The sequence below is a fragment of the Tachysurus fulvidraco genome, chromosome 21 (genome assembly GCF_022655615.1).
Source record: "Tachysurus fulvidraco isolate hzauxx_2018 chromosome 21, HZAU_PFXX_2.0, whole genome shotgun sequence".
NCBI classification, from domain to species: Eukaryota; Metazoa; Chordata; class Actinopteri; order Siluriformes; family Bagridae; genus Tachysurus; species Tachysurus fulvidraco.
The window spans coordinates 7639362-7660061 of NC_062538.1; the positions used below are offsets into that span (position 1 = coordinate 7639362).

General features: G+C 37.3%; 1 protein-coding gene across 9 annotated transcripts in view; it reads left to right on the forward strand.

Moving 5' to 3' along the window:
* The window catches only part of arhgap32b (Rho GTPase activating protein 32b), a 94901-nt gene that overhangs the window by 6428 nt on the left and 67773 nt on the right, over positions 1–20700 (forward strand). The window contains exon 1 of one of the 9 annotated variants that reach the window (XM_047805310.1): positions 18563–18581. The exons of 7 other annotated variants lie outside the window; for them this stretch is intronic. The gene's annotated coding sequence lies outside the window, so the exon portion shown is untranslated. Of the gene's footprint in view, positions 1–18562; positions 18582–19522; positions 19544–20700 lie in introns of those variants that run through there. One more of the 9 variants, XM_047805308.1, reaches the window with a different exon arrangement.

The window sequence follows — 20700 nt, forward strand, 5'->3', positions numbered from 1 at the left end:
ATTTGGGCATGGCAGATTTATTGCCTGGTGTTCAAGTCGGGCTGTTGCATTGCATTGCACTTCATTGCAGCTTAACAAAACAGAAGTGCTGTGCAACAGTTGCTCATTCAGCCTAAGTCACGGGGTGTGCACATTGCACTCCGTCTTTCTCCTGCCCTCCCAAGATCATTTGTCATTGGTCTGACTGCGTTCTGTTGTTTTCCGTTATGTTCCGTTACGGGTTTCAGATACCTTTGTTTTTCTCTTGCTGATGCAGCATTTCTGTACTTTGCATGACCGGTTCTATTTGCTAGAACTGTGATCAAAACATTGCAGACAGCAAAGATCACAGCTTTTCTCTGGGTTATTACTTTGAAGATAAGAAGATGGAAGAACAGGTTGGGTTGCAGTGCTGTCATCAGCAAAATTTAAAATGCTTTGTGTCACATTATGCATTACCTTCTGTTTTTTATTTATTTTTTTTAAACTTTGACCTTGTAAGTACGCAGTTAGAGACAGCATCCCATCTGTTTTCATGCACACCACATTCTCAAGCAGCTGATGTACACCTGACAAATTCAGTGCACATACCGTCTCATTTACAAAGTGCATTTATATGAAAGATGCGTCTAAAAATGACCTTGAGTAATAATCTGGAACCTTCTGATCCAACAAGTTCCCACTGCTCCTCTCTAGTCGTTCTATGTGTTTGTGTTAATATGAAAAAAAAAAAAGCAGCTTGCGCTGTACCCATAACAGTGTCTTACCAGACCCAGAAGTCTTTAATGTTTTTTTGGAGGCAGAAAATCAGTTAAAACGAAACACTATACGATATTTTCTTTTTCCCCTCGGCACTATGTCCTCCTTGTGACTTGATTGGCCGGGAACTAAAAAAGCTCTTTACTTCAAGCGCTTGAACTTTTTTCAACTTTGGTATCGGTCTATTCCAGGCAGCAGCACTTATCCTTCTTTAGCTTTATATATAAAATGCAGTAAAGCAAAGTAAAATCAAGTAAACTAAACACGATGCAGCAGCTTCTTCTATGACCTTCAGCAGTTTTATGTTCAGCTGGCTGATCTGTTATAAAACGTCCTTCAGACCTTCATGTGGTGGGAAATCGTGAACCGTATGTGATGTGTTGTCTAGGCATTTTTTTCTTTAGATTAGACTGGACTGAATTCATGGGCTAAATCTAGTGTTATAACAACACTTCTGATTGGTCAGAAGGTTTTGGTTAGTTTTATATAACTTTAACACTTACAGTAGTGTATGCTTCATGGCCGATAACAGGTTTGTAATAATGAATTTCTGATTGTGATTGAACAAAAACAAATCTGGTTCTACATATTGAGAAGCTTCGTGTAAGAAAATATTTATTTATTTATTTATTTCCTCCATAGCACTTTCTCATACTTTACGTTTTTTTTATTGGTAACATGACAAACTGAATGCAGAAAGCAAATGAAGGAGGCTGATGAAGGAATGACTTCATATCTACACCATTGTAAGAGATTACAGGAAGTAAATGTAATTCTCACTGATCCACGACATTTAATTTTGCTAGCAGTAAAGTTAGAAAATCAATTTCAATGTAAGTAATGACTAATCTCTAGAAATGTCCAGATTAGTTCAAGAGTCTCTGCTTCTGTGTTTTTAAAATGGATTCAAACTTAAATTCATCCATCTGTGAAAAGTTTATGGCTATATCAAAGGGTTTATTGTCTTTTCAACAACCAATGGTGGTAAGACACAAAGCCTGGAGTGACCTCTGACCTGAGGCTCTGAATACTGTGGATGCTTTGAGCAGTAATGATGCCTTTGTTATTCCACTCTGCATGTCCATTAATTACAGGAGCTCTTTTTCCCCTCAACCACACACACACACACACACACACACACACACACACACACACACACACACACACTCTCTCTCTCTCTCTCTCTCACTCACACACACACACACACACACACACACACACACACACACACACACACACACACACAGGGCTGAATTGAACTAAGAATGAAAAGCATTTCTTTTGGCCTCCAGAAGACATTGGCATAGAAAGATGCTTTGGAATTTTCTTTGGTATTCTTTGCTCCCTAACAATTCCTGCATTGAGAGAGGTTAGTGGAGAACAGCCAGAGAATCCCTACAATACAGCTGTAATGAGAATGCATTGACAATCCGAAATTTCATTCAGGATGCACTAGGCAGTGTGGTGAGTTAAAACCTGAGTACAAGGAAGAATCTGTGTAGACACTCGATACCTGGCAAACACAAGCACACAGATCTCCGTATGCCTTTTTTTGTGTGTGTAAACAAATGGCTCTGACTTATAGGTCTAAATTTTAATAATATACAAATGGAAACAGGAAATAAGTCTGTACATGCAAACTAATCCGAGATTGACCAAGCCTATTGGCAGTAGAATTATTTCACTGAATAAGAACGAGTGAAAGAGTTAGCAGGAAATTTATATCATAGCCGTATGCTGCACTTTATTTTGCTCAGTTTTAAGTTATTCCACATGCCCACATTACTGACGCTCACCTGCGAATGCCAGTTAATCTGACTAGTAATGCTGATGTGTGTAGTACAGCAGGTGGTTCTCTGTAATTACACAAGTTGTGTATTTTGTGGGTAATGTCCATAACGAGTAAGTTTTTCTTTTCTGCTTGTTGAAGGAAAGAAGTAAAAATGCTGGTGACTTCTAGGTAACTTGCTTGATAACTTATTTACAAATGAGTAGCTCAGACATGTAATCTCCTTGTCCTGGACTCTCAGGCTACTGATCTGGAGCAGTAAGTGAAAAGGTTGAAAAATCATTGGAAATGATTTTTTTTAAATTGTTTGAAAAGTCAAAAGGAAAACATTAGTTCACTCTTCTTTTGACAGGTTCATTAAAGTCTTAAATAATCAGAGGAATAATTTCCATATAAATAAGGTTACATAACAATTAACTGAAGACTCAAGGTTCCATATGCAATTTCCACTTTCTAAAAAAAAAAAAAGTTCTGTGCATCATTAAGCTGTCATCTTCCAGCACATTTCTAAAACAGCACCAGCATTATTCACAACAAGCTGAGTCCCTGATCCTCCAGCTGTGGGAAGAAGCAATTTGAGCAATGACTCATCAGCCAAGAATCTTCTCCTCTCCTGACAGCTAATGCTTATTATTCTTCCTGTTGATTCTAATTTGACCGAAATGCAAATGGTGGATGTGCACTGCTGCCTTCTCTCCAGGTTATGTGTTATGACTCAGCATTTGAGAAAACTGTCAAAGTGGATTTGGCTTAAAGTCAATGCAGACAAAAGATCTGTAGATGATGAATTGACCAACAGCAAATCTTTTCACCAATCATCACCCCCGAACTTTAAGCCTTTAAGCATACCGTATGAACGTACTTCTCATTGTATACATGCTCGCCACCTGTTTATTGATGTGCCCATATCATATTCTTCATGCTGCAGCCTTACTAGCAAGTGTGAATTTTCTCCTGATTTGATCTAGCTCTTGCCATAGATATCAGACTAAACCTAATCAGTTCAGTTTGTCATCAGATTCATTCTGTCATAGTGTCTGAAACGTTCTTCTGCCATCAGAAGACATCCTTTTAAAATAGAGACTGGATGACTGGAGATACGGATGATCAAGTTCAACACACATTTCAAATCGTAAAAAAAAAAGCAAGTAGCTTAAGTTAAAATATCAGAGAGAGGCAGAGCATCTTTCATCAGATTCGGAAAGAACTTTAGCTAAAACTTTACTTCTGGATCAGAAACATGCAAAAAGCAAACAGACTGCTTTTCAGGGAAATGTTCAGAACTATTAGAGTAAAAAACTGACCATGTTAAAGTTTTTCAGTTAATTATACACCAAATTGATTCTGACTTTTGGATGTGTAAAGAACAGTTTGTACTCCTTGTATAAACGGTATAAACGTGGCTGCTGACAGTCTCACAGGGTTTGTTTTGGAGCATGATGAATCGAACTGCAGCTAAAGAACAACGTGTGGCAGAAACCCATTGAACAATTCAGCGACTTTAATGGTGGGTCTTTTATCAATCGCTGTCAATATCTAGGGTAGGCTTATAGCCCACATTGTCACTAATTAGGCTATACCTCATGTAGTTGGCTAATTGCTAGACACTTGCAACTCTGTTGTGTAGCCTCCCATCCTGTTTATTGAATTTTTCTCTTTTGATTCTTATACATTAGTCTTATCTGTTCTGGTGTCCTGTTGTGTCCTGTTTAAAAAAAAAAGTCTGTGTTTCAATTCTTGGAACTTGCAAGGCTACCATTTCATATTCTTTCTATCTATCTATCTATCTATCTATCTATCTATCTATCTATATCTATCTATCTATCTATCTATCTATCTATCTATCTATCTATCTATCTATCTATCTATCTATCTATCTATCTATCTATCTATCTATCTATCCATCTATCCATCTATCCATCTATCTATCTTTGTTTTTAGGAAAAGGAATACATTTTCAGGTTACAGGGTAAAAAGAATGCAGAAAAATATGTATGTCCAACACACAGGATATAAGCAGCACACATCCTGTTTAGATTCCTACAGTCTTTCTTTAAGTTTGTTTTAGAAGCTTGTTTCTCAGACGATCCACAACACTTAATGTAGCTGTATAAACTATAAGCTGGGTATAAGCTAGGTTTCAGAGGAACATTTTTGGATGTGCTGTTTTGATGAAGATAACCTATGGTGCTCTTTACACCTGGTCACTTCATGTGTTTTCTGCGATCGGATAGCTATCCGATCATAAAAAGACCAGGTCTAAATGCCCTCCAAAACGTTTTCGAGACGGATATAAATCCGATTTGTTCAAACCACTTCAGGAGGTGGTCTGGGACGCATTTCAGATAAAACTGGAGAGGTGTAAATGAATGTGGTTGTCAACGCTTTACTGCTCCCAAACGCTAAACTCCTCCATTCACACGGGTGTCTCGGGTCTTAAAATGCACCAAAGCGAAAATGCAACAAACAGTAAATGCTGTTTTTTGTAGCACAACCGTCGTAACAAGTTTTTTCATCTAACATGTTTTAACGTAAAATGTTTAAAAACCCGAAGCTCTTATTATTGCCAATAGGCTTTCATTTTCTAACACACAGACTCAGTCATGTGCCTTTTACAATATTGATAAAAAAAAGCTACAGTGAAACTGCTTTAATACACAAACAGAAATCTTCTTTCGCCCCTCATTCTCTCCCTCAGGGTACGGCTTGGTAAGAATATGGATTGTGTCTCATAAAATAGTCATTAAAGTTAGAGGATATTAATTATTCATTACACACTCAGGCAATGATAAACTGGCCATGTCCTCTATTGATTTTTAAAGATTCATTCCAAGTTCTCAAAGTATTTTTCCGCATTGTACGTGATGTAGAGGTGAGTCACTCAGACACAGTGTATGACATTACAGTATGTGTCATATTTTACACAATTTTTTTGTTCTTGTCAGTAGATATTTCTGTGCTGCTGACTTTTCTCAGTAGTCTGGGTTAGTATGTGTCCTATAGGACTACTCTTTTATTCCCTACTATTTTTATTTTAGAACTGTAACCATTTTTCCTTATCAGAACCATAACTCTGTTTTGACCATTAGCAGATTACAGGCTGCTTGTTATTATTGTTATTACTAATAAAGATTCGAAGTAGATTAGCTTCTGCATCTAGAAAGCTGACCACAGAAAGAACAATGTTTAGCTAAAGTGGGACTGGTCTGTGACATTGATTACCACCTGATGTCCAAAAAGAAAAGTTACATGTGGTTACATAAAATCTGAATTATTGGGACACAAAATTTTCCAACTCATTTATACTGATTTAAATGATTTCATTCTCTAACAAGAACAAATGATGGAGTCACAACCTGATTGTTGAGGAGATTAAAGACACGCTTGGCATCATTCACACATTTCTAGAGCTGAATTTCTTTAAACTGTTGGAAACAATTTGCTTTAGAAAAATAGGTATTCTTATAACAAATTTTATAAGCTGCTAAAATCTGAGGAAGAAAAAAGCAGCTTAAAGAGGAAAAAAGAGCACTGCGACCCAGCAAGATGGCTATTTAGGTGTTTTAACTATTGTTCAAGGTTTCAATAACACTTTGAGTGTTACTTTTTTTTTTACAATCCCTACTGCTTTCTTTACTCATTTATTTTCAACAGTTGGGAAAATGATCTTGGCAGATGTGAGTTTATTTATTTATCCTTATATAGTCTCATTTGCACTAAAACATCTCTTACAACTAGTGTGCAGTGTTTAAATTGCTGTGCACTGTTGACTAAATGCTTTGTGGTTTTTAGAAAGTACCTTTGTACTGTATAGGCTAACCTTATTCATTTATTGCCCTTTTCACATTGGCATGCCGTCCAGTGCCACAGGCTCCTCTGTGTTGTTTGATCTGATGCTGGCACTCGACACTACCTCATGTCACCAGCTGCCCTGGCTGCCGTGAAAAGGGTCCAAGCATTTGGTCTGTACTCCTGCTAGCTGCACATCCCCTAGACTTCCCTTTCAAAAGCTTTATTGATGTGATGCTGATGGCCGCTTCACTCATCTCTAATGCTGTGCCCGTCTTGGCTTCTCACACTCCTCGCGCTCACAGCCTGTCGTGCCAAGATAATGTCCAAGCCCTCAAATGCTGGATTCCTGTGGCTTTTAATTTTAGTTCTTGTATTTAGATTTTGACCCTTTTGACACTTCAACATAAATTTCAATGCCACACTTTTTATTTCTGAGTTTGTTTGTTTTTTCCTTCAGTATTTTACAAGCTTAATTTGCTTTTTATTGTTGTCACTTCAAGTGACTGTTTTTTTAATCCTCTTGGGTTCGATTTCCTAAGTAATAAAATTGCTGTGGTTTCTAACTGATTATAGTGCTCCTGTGTCAACTCTACTATAGATATAGAAATGGATTTCTTTCTTTCTTTTTTCTTTCTTTCTTTCTTTCTTTCTTTTTTCTTTTTTTAATAAATATTCACAGCCTTGCACAAGTTTTCAGCCATTTTGTAGTGTTACTCTCTGGAACTTACATGACTATAACTGCGATTGTAATTCACATATCAACACAAAATAGCCCATATTAAAGTTAGCTGACTTTTGAGTTTACATGGAATGGTGCCTAAAAAAACCCTTTCAGTGAGATGGCAGTTTTGCAGTTAAACAGTGGAAAAGACCAGACGATTATTTTCTGATCTATCCAGTTTTGCTGATTTTCTGCACTGTTCTCTGACAAGCAGGATAGAGTTAATGTGGTATTCTGCTGTTTTATTCCAGCCTCAGGAGTCAGTGTGCTGTATCTTTGTGAGATGCTTTTCTGCTCAGCGCGATTGCAAAGAGTGGATATTTGTGTCCCTCTAGGCATCTAATCTAGCTATCCTCCTCTGACCTCCTTATCAAGATATTTCACCCCACTGAATTGCCTCTCGGTTTTTAACACCAGTCTATGTAAACTCTAGTGACTGTTGTGGGTGAAAATCCCCAGAGGTGAGCAGTTTCTGAAATACTCAAACTAGACCATCTGGCACCAGCTTCCATGTCAGTCAAAGGCACCGAGATCACATTTCCCTTCATTCTGATGTGTGATGTGAATATTAACCAAAGCGTTTGACCAGCGTTTTCATTATTTCATGCATTATGCTGCTGTCACATAATTGTATGACCTGCGTACAGGTTATGAACAAGGGTACAGATGTTCATATTAAACTTTTTTTTTTGTACAACAAAACTCTTATTGCTCATTGGATGGTGCAGCAGAAAAGAAATAACAAATAAAATAACGACAGAGTTGGTCAGGTTTTACTGAACTGGGGAAAACTGCATTTTCCTATTTTGGACCTTTGGCATGGAATAATTTGTAAAAAGATTTAAAACTAGAGACATTGGTGTCTATCAGTGAATTTAAAGGCATCATAAAGAAAGTGGTAATGAATGCATGTGATTGTTTTTGTTGAGAGGATCCTATGTTTTAATATTTCTTTTTATTTTTGTACTTGTTGTATTTTAATATGTTGTCAAACTGTATGGCCGCTACCTTGGTCAGGTCTCTCTTGTAAAAGAGATTTTAATCTCAATGAGACTTCCTGGAAAAATAAAGGTGAATAAAATATATAATCCTGCACAGAGACTCTATAGACGTGTGTATCTGTGCAATATAAGTGCAAGTTATATTATGCGACAGAGGAACAAAACAAAATGGCACAAAATTAGGAAATATACATACTATGGTTCAGGAATAATAATGATGGCTAACTAAAGTGTTCAATTGTGCAAGTTCTATATAATTATAACTGATCCAATAAATAAACACCATCAAGAAGTGAGGGGAAAGAGGAGATTTGTCCCTGAAACGAATCCTTAATCTTCATGAGTTCTACATACAGCATTGCTGAAATATCTAATTATCTAAATCTCCAATTCTCAAGGTCTTAGTTGCTTTACTGTTTGCTGAGTTTTATACTGGGCTCTTTAACTAATCTTACAATGGCATGTCTTGAAAAATCTTCTCATTGTGAGGTCAAATTAAGGACATATGACTCATGAATAACTGGGAACATAAAGTCCTTTCTACTTAGTGGAAGGGCTGAGTCTCTTGTAAGAAACATTGTCTATGCTGTACTCTGGTAATTATGGAAGACAGAGGAGCGTTTTCTCTCTCGTATATCACTTTTGCTTGAAAACCGGTCAGTGTTGTCAGCTCTTTGTAATAAAGGGTTTTCTGAACTGGAGCAGCTTTGATTGCAAGGAGTCTTTTAAGATTTCGTTAGCCTCTCCCACAGAGCTGTTTTTCTCTGCTCTCTCTTTTATGTGTGCTTAATCCCTGTTCAGAATAAAAAAAAAACCCTGACAGCATAGCATACTGATGGCAGTATACTTTAAAAGTAAAAGGAACTGCATTACAAGAGAATTGCATTACACAACTCGCTATTCTTATGATAAACGATTCTCTGTTTGTAAAGAAGCTTTATTACACTGACATATTAGTTGCTTTTACAGTCTCCAGAATGAGAAAGACAAGCATAAGCTGGTACTTTTTGCTTTGTCAGGAAGGTTCAATTGCTCTTATTGGCTTCCTTTTTATTCTTCAGGACACCTTTGAAAGGCTAATGTTGCCATACTATTTCTCCTGACCTTCTTCCAACCCTGTCTCATGCCACAGCCAATAAAACAAACAGTTTTAACTGATACCTCAGAGCACAGAGTAATAATAGCTGTAATTCTGATAACGGGTTATATTTAATGCACTCACTATAAGATTCAGGTTATTCAAATAGACTCCTGTGGCAGATGCTTCACATAATCCAAGAATAACAATAAACAGCAATGACTGTATTATTTAACAAAGAAATATATAAAACAGTTTGCATTTTATGGTTTCTTGGAAACCTTACATTTGATTTATTTTTTTTATTTTTTTTATGTATGTATTTAATTATTAACCTTATTAATTTCAAAAAAAGAGAAGTAAGAGTGGCTGGTAAAGTTTGGCTGTTTATAGCCAATATAAAGCAGTAACAGGAAATAACCTTTTTAATGGGTGTGTCTGATTACAGATCGGAAGGTCATGAGCTCAATCCCCAGGTCCACCAAGCTGCCACTGCTGAGCCCCTGAGCGAGGCCCTTAACTGCTCAGTTGAATAAAAAGAGATGAACATGTATGTCGCACTGGATAAGGGTACACAATGTCGTAAATGTAAAAGCACTAATTGTTGTTCGTTGAATGGCAAATTTTTATGATATAGGAAGAAACACTTGGGATATGTTACAACCAATTTTGAGGTGGTACAGTAACAGTTACTTCAAGAAAACCTTTGGTAATCATGAGAACCTCCATCTTCAGAATACTTTAAAATCACATTTGTCCATTTTTCTACCACACAGGCTGTTTTTACACTACAAGTATCATCCGTTAGTGTCAAAGGTTGCAAATCCAGGCAACCAGGCAAGACATTCACTCCTAATATTAACTGAAATGTCAAACATCTCACGTTACCCCCAAGGAGCATAAATTAGCTCATAGTTTAGTTACAGCCAGCTGCAGCAAAGAGTTAAAGATATCCAGGGCAATCAGTACAGCACTATAAAAACGAATCTCTTTATTAAGAAAGAAAGGTGAAATGTTGAATGCATATGATATTTGTGTTTGCGAGGAAAACAAAGATTAAATCAATCTACAGTATAGCTGAACATTTGACTAATTCCAAGCTTGAAATGATATAAAAAGATTTGCTTATATTCAGGGTATTTTTGCTTGCTAGTGGAGTTTTCAACAGTCTCTTGGTGACATGGATAGACAGTGTTTGATCATTGCCTAATCCACCATTTACTTTTCAAAAGAATCTTTTATCTTCTATTACAATTAACACCATTATTTTGTTTACCTGATCAGGTTCCTTACCACAGTGGTTCATATCTGTTTTGTGTCTGGCTTCCCAAACCCTCTGTGCAGTAAAAAACATTCCCCTAAAAACATTCTACAGCAAACGGGTTGTTTTTTTTTTTTTTTGTCATTGCAGGGGACTGTGCTGAAAGCCCTTTTGCTGCCACTGCTAGCATATTTACACATGTATTATTTGACCGTAATCAAATTGTAATTGCTGACCAGAGCTATAAGAAACTATTTATTTGGTACTGCACAGTCTGAAACTAGCTAGGTTTAAAAAAATGTATATTTTATGGAAAAAACTCTCTCTAAAGTGAGGAGATTTGATAATTTTTTCAGTGTTTTTTTTTTCCAGTGTGTCTCCCCCCCCCCCCCCCCCCCCCCCCCCCCAGTTTCTTCAAAGGTCAAGTATTGTGTTAGTAAATTTACATACAAATGCCTTTGACTTTTTTGGGTGTTTCCAGAAAAGGCATGGCCTGTTGGCTGCTGTTGGGAATGAATTTATGATTGAAGGCCATCTCAGACATCCTTATTACTGAGGCTTAAGCACATGAGATCAGATTGCTAAGGGAGAGGAAGGGACATCCAAGGAGAATTCCTCATGATCTCATGTCCATTGATTTAGTGTCAAATATCATGACAGCAGGGACGGATTCGGTAACACAATGACTGAATGGGGAGACTGATGTCTACTCTCACCAGAACATGAACAACATTTCTTCATATTTCTGGCAGGTTAGATCATAGTATCTCACGAATAGATTTCCTTGGAAACTTCACAGTCAACACCAACAACTGATAGCATGAGGGGAAATGTAAAATATTTGCAGTTAAATCAGCAGCAGCGTCTCAAGCATACATGGCTACGTCATTTCTGCCAACATCTCGTATAGCTTGCGTTTCTATCTATTGATCAATGGAATAATGGTGTGAAACAGACAGGCTAGGTGATTCAGTGCTCAGTGTTGAATCATCCCCGACACGGGGGCGTGAAGTACTCTTCCTTGTAAAAATGCTGAATTGTAGCTATCTTTAGTAGTGGATGTACTTTTGCTGTTTTGAACAAATAATTAGAGCCCGTGGTCAACTTATTAGTCTAGAAACTTTTTTTGTTTGGGTCTATTTGAACATTTTTATAAGCAAAATTGTCCAAGCACTCGAAAAAGTGAGCCAATACAAAGCTGATAAATAAATCTAAATAGTGCCCAGCTCCATGGTCAATGGTTTAATCCTAAACAGAGGTCATTCCCTGTATGGATTTGTATGTCTGTGTGGCTTTCCACCAGGTTCTCCGGTTTCCTCCCAACTCCTAAAAATAATTTGGAGGATAATGAAGATTGATGGATGGATGGATGGATGCATTTATGGATGGACAGTACTGAATCATTAGTATTAGCTTTTTTTTGTGGATTCTTTAGCATCAACAGTCAGGACACACTGCATTTCCACAATGCTGTTTTTTCCCCGATGGTATCCTTTCTGCACACAGGTCTAGGCTTGCAGCCATTCTAATTTTATATTTTTAAAATAAATAGACACAATGATGCTGGCTTTTAAAACAATTTGTGTTGTGCATTCAATGCAACACACATACGTGGTTTAAAATGTTTCAGAGAATAACATGAGAAAATATCTGATGGAATTTCTGAGCCAATAAGTTGTTTCATTACCGATATTCAGAATCAGGCCAGTACAGTCCTAGTGGGGTTGATTTTTTTTATTTATTTATTTATTTATTTATTTATTTATTTATTTATTTATTTATTTGAACTATGCTGAACTTGGTTTTGGTCCAAAGACTTGTCCTGAAGAAACGAGGAGGTGAAAAGACCAAGGTTCAGAATAAATAGTGCATGTGAAATGGCCCTAATTCATATTCATGTCTAGCAGCAGCTAAGAAGGCGCTTAGGGCCCTAGCAGGACTGATTACACATTCACTAAGCATTACAAATGGTCCGGAAGGTTGTGCTTTTTTTTTTTTGTTTTTTTTATTAAACTGAGGTAGTTACTTCTCTGGTTTGACAGTTTTTGTTGGAAAGGTTTTGACCAGTCAGAGTAAATAAAGTCCTCAGAGAATAAACAAATGTAAATATTCTTCTTTCAAATACAGTTGGCATATACAGTATAAGTGTGGGAGAGAGTAGAAGTGGGTGTACTGTCATACACTGTGTGTTTGTGTGTCTTTTTACACTAGCTCAAGGCTTATGCGCTGCTATTTGAAATCCGAACCCATGCACTACCGACTTGTCACATAGATATGATGCAGTCCTCAGGGCAGCAGCCTATTTCCTGTGCTATCCCTCTATAATTTACCCAATGAATATGTGATACTCACTGTATTAGGGTCAGTGCTGTTTGGAAGGCGAGACCAAACACTTCTGCTGATGAGAGCAGGAGTGAAATGGGGAGGACGTCTTGGCTTTGTGCTCTAGCTATCAGAATGCACTTGTCCCTCAGGATCTCGCTAGGGAGCCCTTTTTTATAGAGATTTTCTTTAGTAAAGGGACATAAATTCACACTGAAGCTCAGGCTTCCATCACTGGAATTTTTTTCTTTGTATCTAATTTGGATTTTCTGAATCACTCTGTATCTAAACATTAATAAGTGACCAGAGTGCTTAGTAGTATTTAGCAATTCATTTTAGAATATTAAATGTTGATTTATTGGCATTGAGTGATTCTTTAACCGCTCTGAAAGTAGTTCAAGCTGCAAGGCAAATTAACAGGTTTATAATACACTTGTTCTAATGCATTATGGATTCAGTAATAACAGCTTAGTCACTTGAACCCTTCAAATAATTGGGTGGCTAAGGTGTTGGGCTACTGATCGGAAGGTCATGGGTTTGAACCCCAGGTCCACCAAGCTGCCACTGCTGGGCCCCTGAGCAAGGCCCTTAACCCTCTGTTGCTCAGTTGTAAGTCACTCTGGATAAGGGTGTCTGCTAAATGCCGTAAATGTAAATTCTAGAGGAAAAACAGATGGACTGTTTCTAACTGCTATAACATGAGCAATACAAGGAGTAGCTTGTTTAACCCTCTGGGGTCGACAGGCGCGCCGGCGCGTTTTTGGTGCTTTTTTCCTCTTCAACGTGAAATCCACTTAAAATACTCAGTCATTCATAATCATACACATACATGTAATACATCATTCGAAACTGTGAAGTGTCTACTTTTATATGAGTGCCTTCATAATAACAACAAAACGCTGTGCTTTTGGCAAATAAAGAAAATAACCAGGTTGTGCATTCAGACATCTCTGTCTCCTTGACCATCTTCCTGAAACACGTTACAAACATGAACTAATAACTCCGCCAATACTTATCACACGAACATGATACATATGTCTAATGAAAGCCTGAAATGTCTACTTTTAAATGATGTAATTAAAATCGAAAGCAAATATTGTCTTTTTGTGTAATCTGTATGTAAGTAAAGAGAGGTACAGTTTTTCTGGCTTGACCTCATTAGCGCTAATGTGATCCCACCTATCGTGCGCGCCATTCATATGGAAATTACCTGACGCGGTCTATGCAAACAAGATCATCGCCCCAAACAATGCTGTAAGAAGTTTTAACAGATTCCATTAATGATTAAAAAAGATTCCATTAAAGATTTTAACAGAGCCATATTGTATTGGTCATATACAATATTGTTACTTGTATACATATTGTTACTTTATTATTTATTTTAAGCTTCTGTCTTGTAGTATAGTGTCTGTTTGCTCGGACTCTTGTCTGGCACACATGCACTTTGTGGATTTTAGGATTTTTTTTTAGTACTTATCTCTTGTCTGGCACTGTTTGCACTAGTTAAGTATTCTAAATAAACTACAAACACAAAATATACACATTTATTTTGTCTTCACATTCTTTTAACTCCTGCTGCTTGCAATCTCCACATTCTTGTAACTCCTCTCTCGGTCACAGACTTACCTGTAAGGCTCATTATGCGGGCCTTTGTCTTCTCAGGTGTGAATTACATTAATATGCATGATAGTTGACGCCTACTCGCATATGCCCTTTACAAACAAAAAGTGTCTTAGAAAATTTAAATCAATATATTGTTTTCTGTGAGCGAGTAAACAAGATGATTTTCACATAATTTTGAAGCAAAAACACTAGGATACAAGATCCAGTTCTCAAAAGTCCTGTGAACCAATGTTCTGTATGTGTTTTATGTCCTTATACAAGTGATTTATAATGTTTCATTTTCACTAACCACGCATAAACATTGTTTTCTCAAAAAACACAATCATGTACATGTATGCTGCTCACATATTATTGTAGTCCAGTTTGCTGATTACAGTGATATTAGACTTTAGCCATTTATATCTTCATAAGCAACAGAAAAAAGCACAAATATCAGGGTATGTCAAAACTTCTCCAGGTCATTTCACAAAAGGAATTATTGCAAGTATTATTCGATAAAAAGGTTAAATTCTATGTTGTCACGAAACGCATGCCTTCATAGGAACAAAATTCCAGACCCAAATGCACGGATTAAAAAACAAACTGGGAGATTTATTGAAAATGACAGAACAACAAACAAGCTGAAACCGTTGAAACCGTCCATGACATGACTTTTTATATGCTTTTTATAAACAGTGCAGGTTTTGTTGTTTTTAAGCAGAGCTTCATGACTACAATTGTTTTATTTGATTACTTATAATTGTTTTTTTTTATTTAAGGAACCATTTAATTGGTTAATCACTGTGATAAAAGGAGAAAAAATATTCAGGACATTCTGTGTTAGAAAAATAATAAGGGTGGTAAGAGTTACACTGCATCACATCAGGCTGCATGACCACATGTCTGTGTCACTTACATGTTTTGCACTGCAACCTTTTTTAAATTAATCTTATTTAAGAGTTCACAAAATGTCTGAAACATCATTCATGATACAACATGGTAAATTAGTCCCACATTGTACCGTGATTCTCTGTTTGTGTACTGCTAAAGCTTTCTCTACATGACATCAGCTTGTGCTTTGTTTTGTTCCTGAACCCAGTTTGTTGTACATAAATCTGACTTTAAATGTCAGGTTTTGATCAGCTCAATTTTCCTACTTTTTAAATGGGCAAAAAGGCACTCCTGATGGGCTTTTATTAATAATGGAGTGGTTTGAGGCTTATTCGTTTACTTGGGACTTGACTCTGCTAGCTGTGTTGCTAATAATTAGAGTTGGGTTCATGCAAGGATGCAATGTTTCAGTGCAGCTATTTGTATTTAATGCGTGGATGCTACTGATTGGATTATTATGGTGTGTTATTTAGTCCATTAACCCGAGGAAGCAGAAAGGCAATGCGATCAAGTGATATTACAGAGGGTTGAAATATACAAAACCGTTTTACTTTACTGTCAGGCTGTAGAAGCTATGTTATGTCTAGTTTTGTCTACATCATCATCTTATTAGTTTAGAGAGTGTGTTATTATAAATTCATAGTTTAATAATAAGTAATTAAAGTATTAAAACATATGATGTAAACCTGAAAATATTTAGAACAGTTTACCATAGTTTCACAGTGAAAACTGTTCCTCCTGATCTTACAATCACAACTGGCTCTTGCAAATGATTGAGTTGCTGTAGACCTTTAAATCACCTTGTCTGGTCATTTAATTTGACAGATTTAAAAGCTCAACAACATGCCATGTTTTTTGTGGAAAGGACAGCATGACGATTTTGCCCTTCAGAACAGCGCATTGGTCAGCGTCACGCATAACACTCTGTTTGAGTGCTTTAAACACGTCAACCACAAAATAACTTAGCTAGCTCCTCATCACTTGCTTCACTTATCCTTAACAAGAGTGCCTGCATTGTCCTAAGAAATGGATATATTTTTCAGTCTGGTGGACACCTCTTATAGTACTAATAAACCTTATGTGCCATTGTAAAGCTTTGGCTGACATCAGTTCTCACATTCATCATTTTATTTATCTCTAAAACACCATTCAGCTTTCAGAAGTATATTACATTTTTTAAAGTCCTGTACGGCCAAAGCACACTTGCACCTCACCGACCAGCGGTAAAATAAATATCTTAGCATGGAGGGATATATAGAGAGAGAGGTTAATTTTATGGTTTGCATAAAAGAAATTGAAATACTACTACAATACTCATACTACTACAATGACAGAAATGCAGTGGTACAGTTAAATTATATTTTATTATAGCCTCAGTTACTAAGGGTATCTTTCTTTTTTAGAAAATTTGCTATTTGTCTTTATCCTGTGCCCTGTCTTATTACTCGATCCACGTCCACTCTGTCATTACCCAGTGTGTCAGTTTTGTTATCCAATCTACCTATTTGCACTGAATATCTCCACCATTTTTATGCTTTTTTGAACTACATCACAAGTTTTGACCCCAGTCTGCACTGCAAATCCAGTATTAGTTTAATATGTGGTTTCAGAGTCTGGATTGACTGTTTCAGTTATGGAAGCCATGGAAGCAAATGTTTGCGTGAATTTGTATACCTTGTAGTTTTTCATTTATGTTTTTATTCATAAGCTCTAAGGAGCTTTCTCCACTACAACCCATAAACCAGGTGGCCACACTTCCTTCACTGCAACCCATAAACCAGGTGGCCACACTTCCTTCACTGCAACCCATAAACCAGGTGGCCACACTTCCTTCACTGCAACCCATAAACCAAGTGGCCACACTTCCTTCACTGCAACCCATAAACCCAGTGGCCACACTTCCTTCACTGCAACCCATAAACCCAGTGGCCACACTTCCTTCACTGCAACCCATAAACCAAGTGGCCACACTTCCTTCACTGCAACCCATAAACCAAGTGGCCCCATTTCTTCCACTTGACACATAAACTCAGTGGCCACACTTCCTTCACTGCAACCGTTAAGCCCAGTGGCCACACTTCCTTCACTGCAACCGTTAAGCCCAGTGGCCACAACGCTACAGTGATTAATAAACCCCTTAGCCGCACCACCTTTATTGTTGCCTTTACTTGCAGACACAGAGGCCACTCCTCCTTCACAAGGGCAAGGCCAGAAAGAAAACACACAGTTGGTAATGTTTATAAAAAATATAGAACTGTGATGCAACTATTTAATGATGCCCTCATTAAAGCGAAGCCCTTAATAGTACTATCCCAACATTTGCCCTGTATGTGCTATTCAGAATATGTGCACCTTTTTCCTAAAATAGAAAGGATCTTTACACTGATGGACAACGAGCTAAACTCGTATACTGTCTGTGTATTATGTGAAAGGAACATTCCTAATACAGAATGAATGTGTAATTAGAGGTCTTTTTGTGACCTCCAGCCTACACAGAGATGTGCTGGCTGATGATTTGCAGTCGCTCCAGAGCCTGTCTGTTCTGCTTTTGTGGTGCCACTCCAGTGAGACCGAAGGCAACAAACTGCATTGTTTGTACATTGGTTCCAGCTTTACCCCGATCCCGGAGCACATCCACCCTGATGCTAATACCACGTATCCATCTACACTGAGAACTATTTAAAATGAGTGTGTAATTAGGCAGGGCAAATCTTAAAATCAGTGCAAAACAGTGGTACTTCAAGACCTTGAATGAGAACAGTGACTCATCACCGCATCGTACAGCATTATCATCATTTTCCTAAACAGTGCACCCCACTGTGTTTTATTGCTTGCCTATTGTATAACATGCCTATTCTCTGATCATTTGTCCTTCCTCAGTCATGGGAATTATACTCGCCTCCTCTTTAACAGCACCCGGTGTGCTTTTGTTTTCTGAAACTAATTAAAAAAAAAAGCAATGCTTTAACGGAGGCAACACTTTTTTGTGCTAATTGTTTCATGGCAGAACTCAAAGTTTCTTGTGAAAAGCAGACACAGCATTTTTTCGAGGAACATTCAGATTTAGGTGAATTGTCAGTTTAATCACACTGCGTAAAATTGTTTCTTGCTAAAGTGGTCAGCAGGCACTATTACTATTATACATGCTTTATATGTGCCTGATTCAAACTCTGAGCTGATATATTTGTCATAAGTGTAACCACCTCTGGCACATGGTACCATATTACTCTAATTAATGTCTGCTTTTGTCATCATGATTCCTGTGGGCTTTAGTTGAAGCTTGTGGAGCACAGAATTCGGGCACTCCAGTTAGACCCATGACATTTTTACATTCCTTCAGGTGTAAGAGTTGAATATGGAAATCTTTTCAAAGCAGTTGTTCTGTGGTAAGGTTGCTCTGTTTCTGTCCTCCTTTTTTGGCCAGAGGCCCTGACTATCGCTTCTGCTTTTCTTCACTGGCTTTAGAGCGCTGCACTGTTCTTCTAAGCATTTGCTTATTTAGAAAGCAAGCGTTTGTCAGCATAACCTTTTTTCTGTCAAAGTCAAAGCAAGTGATTGTGTCTTTAAATAGCAGGTAATAATATAATGCCCTCAAGCAGACTGCCTGTTGGAGATGTGGATTAATGAAATGGCTAAAATGTTCAGCCTAGAATGAAGAATGTGGTTGTTGTAATGAGTTTTTTTTTTTTCTTTTATGAAGATGCTTTTATTTAATGTAATGCTTATATCCCAGATGAAGAGCAACTGCTTTGCATTGTGTTGGATGGTTAATTTGTCACATTCCTAATATCTGTAGGAATTAGTTAAGAGAGTTTCACTTACAATTCAGTTACCATTTGACTCTCAGTACATTCTGTTGACATGTTCATGCATTACTTGAAGTATTTCATGGTGGATTTTGAGGCATGTTTTGAATCATTGCCCTGTTGCCAGCCTCTTGTCAGCTTCTGTTTCTTGACTGACTTTGTCACATTTGCTTTTAAATTTGCTGACATTTACTGGAATCCATTCTTCCATCAACCCTTCCAGTGTTTCATTTGCCACTGGCCGCCACCCAACCACCAAAGTAAAATGGATCCACATGTATTCCTAACAGTTGGAAAAGTGTTCTTAATTAAATACTGCTCCTTTTTTCTCCAAAAATAACTTTGGAGAAATCGTTTTTAATTTTTTTTGTCCTCTGTCTATAGCGCTTGTTTCCTAAATGCTTCTGGCTTAACTAGATGTCATTTTGCTTACATTATAAATTGACATGGACATGTAGAATTTACACAGAATTAGAATTATAACCAGTTTAATAATCACTGATTCAGATTGAGTTTTTGGAATCGATCCCAAGAGTGTCAAGGTAAAATGTCTTCAACAGCTACATTATACGTATGTTTTATGGGTAATTTTGGCATACAAAGATTAGACTTGCTGGAGAGGGAAGTCATCTGATTAATGCAGTTGTCATTGAGTTACTTCTTTTCACTTTAAAAAGGAACAAAGCCAAGTGTGCCTAAACTTATACATGCAACTGTAGCTTAAAAACTAGAGTTGCACAGTGACATTTCAATAGTACAAGATTAGTAAAACGGTCTAGCATGGATAGGAAATACTAGATCTATGAAACATCCACAAGGCACATGGAAGTGGGTAGAGTCTGTACTGCTTAGTGTAATAGTAAGCGCCAAGCAAGGTCTGTCTCTCCAGTTACCAATTACCAAATCATAGACAATATAGCAAATAATATAGCAGTGAAAATAAAAGCAAGTTCTGTCATTCATTTTAAAATGTAAGGACAAAAGTGTTCTTCATGTGTTCTTGAAGGTTTTATTGGAATCAGCAGATCAAATGTAGTTCCTGTTCTGTTCCAATATTTCAACTGTAGTCAATCACTGACCTTAATGATAGGAATTCAGAACGTCCAGACAAACGGCTGCATCTATGAGAAAATATTGTGGACTATATATCGGAAGTCAGTGAAGTGAGAGGAAGAACACAATCACATTTTAATTTACTTCTGTCTTTTGGAACATCTGCAATGCCTCAATAATATACACTTGTAGCAGAGAGTTAAGCCATGAGATGATGAGAACGTTTGTTTTGTCAAGCATGGTTTGAATTTCCCAGTATTATAAAGCATGCAAGATTAGACAAGCTGGCTATGGATTGTTAGCCCTTGGATTGTGACAAACCTTGATAATGATAACCAGGCTTGATGATGCGATGGATTGGTTCGGTAGGTAGGTCTATTTTTCCCCCCAAGTTTCAGTGTAAAAAAAAAAATTACAATTTTGGTGATGGTGATTACGTCTTCAACCCGTGCCTTCGGGCGCATCATTGCAAACCTTATTTTGATGCTGGGCACAGTTTTTCCAGAACTTCGTGCCAAGTTAAAGTGGTGTCGAGCTGTTTTAATGAATTTTTTAGATGTATTATGGTGCCCGAACCGTATGACTTTGAACGGTGACCACGAACATTTTGTTTACTGCAGCCGCAGCAATCATTACCAAGCGCGAA